Below are 2,398 nucleotides of genomic sequence, written 5' to 3'. Positions count from 1 at the left end.
GGACATTTTTACATGAAAACAAAATTGATTAAATGAACCTAGCTGAAAATTAATCCTAAAAGGAAGACAAAAAATGAACCGACAACTGATCAGTTTCATATTATTTCGAGTACTCGTTCTTTGTTGGCTTCTTTTCTTCTTATAAATTATTTTTCATTATCATTTCATTAATCAAAGCTATTTCTTATTCTTTCGTTTCATGTTCTTTGTCGTCTTTTCGTCGATTTCTTATCTCGCTTCTACTTTATCGTCTTTTTCTCCTCCTTCTTCTTCTTCTTCTTTTTATTATTATTATTATCATTATATTATCATGCTTATCGCTCCGTCCGTTATCATGTTGTGCATCCCTAAAAAAGGAATTACATTTTTTTTTAAATTGGTGTCGGTGTTGAGCAAAGCTAATAAAAATGATGTGTCTTTCTTGGCCTTTTGGCTAAGATCAAAGTGTAGTATCTGTTCTTCAGATGCTACATTTCAATTTCTTCTCTCTTAGTGGAGGAGAAATCCTTTGCGACTAAGACAATATTTTTCTACGTTACAAAACGACCCTGGTGTCTAAATCTGTCCCGTAGGGAGGCATTGTGAATAGGTACTCTGTTTAATGTAACAAAGTTTTAATATTACAAAAGTAACTGGAAAAAAGTAACTTCTGGTTTAATTACAAAATGCCCTGGAAATGTCCCTTCTGATTAATTATTAAATGCATTGGAAATGTCTCTTCTGATTAATTATAAGAGGCCCTGGAAAATGTCCCCTCTGATGATTTTTTTTTGTTTGTTTGCTTGCCTTCCCACAAATACGGAGTTGGACATGAGGTCGGTTAAAAATTTGGAGGGAAACCAGCTCCCCAAAAGGGGTACTCTGATCAATAACAAAAATAAAAATTGTATCAGTAATGAAGGATTTCTCTTCCATTAACCAAGACCAAAAAGAGGGGGTTTAAGTCACTAGAATGCTCACTCAGAAATTAATGTTGAAGCAATTGTTGCCTAATCTCTAACCGGGTTAATGTTTTTTTATGTATTCATTTCGAAAAGCTGCTGAAACAGTTTATGATTTAAACATTACTTTATTTCAAGTATATTTTAGACAGTGGGGTGGGGGATATAAGGTCAGTCCCGGAAATTACTGAAATTGTTTACAATCTAAACATTACTTTATTTCATGTATATATCTTTACCCCACTTTTAAGTGGGGTAAGGATATGAGTCTTGGAAATGGGTGAAACCGTTCACGCATTAAATATTACTTTATTTAATGCATATTTTTAACAATGGGGTGGGGTATATGATGTCGGTCCCGGAAATGGCGGCAGCCATTTTTGGGGGGACATTACTTTATTTAATATATATTTTTAACAGTAGGATGGGAGATAAGAAGTTGGTCCCGGGAATGGCTGAAAAAGTTTACGATTAAAACATTACTTTATTTAATGTATATTTTAAACAGTGGGATGCGGGATATGAAGTAGTCCCGAAAATTGCTGAAACAGTTTACGATTAAAACAATACTTTATTATATGTATATTTTTAACAGTGGGGTAGCGGACATGAAGTTAGACCCATGATTGAATGTGATAAGCACAAATATAAACTAGCAGAAAGTGTCGCCCAGTATTGAATGAGATAAGTGGAAAACATATACTAGCAGAATACCCAGCGTCGCCCAGGATCAAATAAGATAGGTGAAAGATATATACTAGCAGAATTTGCGGCGTCACCCGGGATTGGATAAGATAGGTGGAACATATATACCATGAGAATACCCGGAATTGATTGATGTGTTAGTAATTAAACAACCATCCCAGCAAATATATCACAGTTAATAAGGGGCAGCGACATAGTGGGTTTAAGTTATGAAAATTATTGTCGAAATTAATAACATATCCAAGAATTAAGAAAAAGGATGAAATGTGAGTTATTTGATTGGTGTGTTTGTAATGAAATAATGAGCCCAAACAATATATCAAACTTCCTTTATTAGTAGGAGAGGGCATGATGTGTTTTTTTATTATAAACAATGATTGCCGAAATTAGTAACATATCCAAGAATTATGAAAAATGATGAAATGTGAGTTATTTGATTGATGTGTTTGTAATGAAATAAGCAGCCCGGCAAATATATTAAAGTTATTATTTTAGTAAGGAGAGGGCTATAAGGTGTGTTAAATTTCTGAGAAATTATTGTCGAAATTAGTAACATATCCAAGAATTATGAAAAATGATAATATGTGATTTAATTAATTAGTGTGTTTGCAATGAAATAATCAGACCCAAAAATATATCAATGTTATTATTTTAGTAAGGGGGCGATGATGTGGGTATAAATAAGAAAAAATGATTGTCGACATTAGTAACATATCCAGAATTATGAAAAATGATGAAATGTGAGTAAATTG

General features: G+C 32.8%; 1 pseudogene; it reads left to right on the top strand.

The window, feature by feature from the left end:
* The first annotated feature begins 412 nt into the window (after positions 1-412).
* LOC145258471 (U2 spliceosomal RNA) lies at positions 413-510 on the top strand (annotated as a pseudogene).
* The last annotated feature ends 1,888 nt before the right edge of the window (positions 511-2,398 follow it).

Source organism: Euprymna scolopes, chromosome 33 (genome assembly GCF_053919585.1).
Source record: "Euprymna scolopes isolate OS-2025 chromosome 33, ASM5391958v1, whole genome shotgun sequence".
Classification (NCBI taxonomy): domain Eukaryota; kingdom Metazoa; phylum Mollusca; class Cephalopoda; order Sepiida; family Sepiolidae; genus Euprymna; species Euprymna scolopes.
This window is presented reverse-complemented; position numbering and strand designations above follow the sequence as displayed.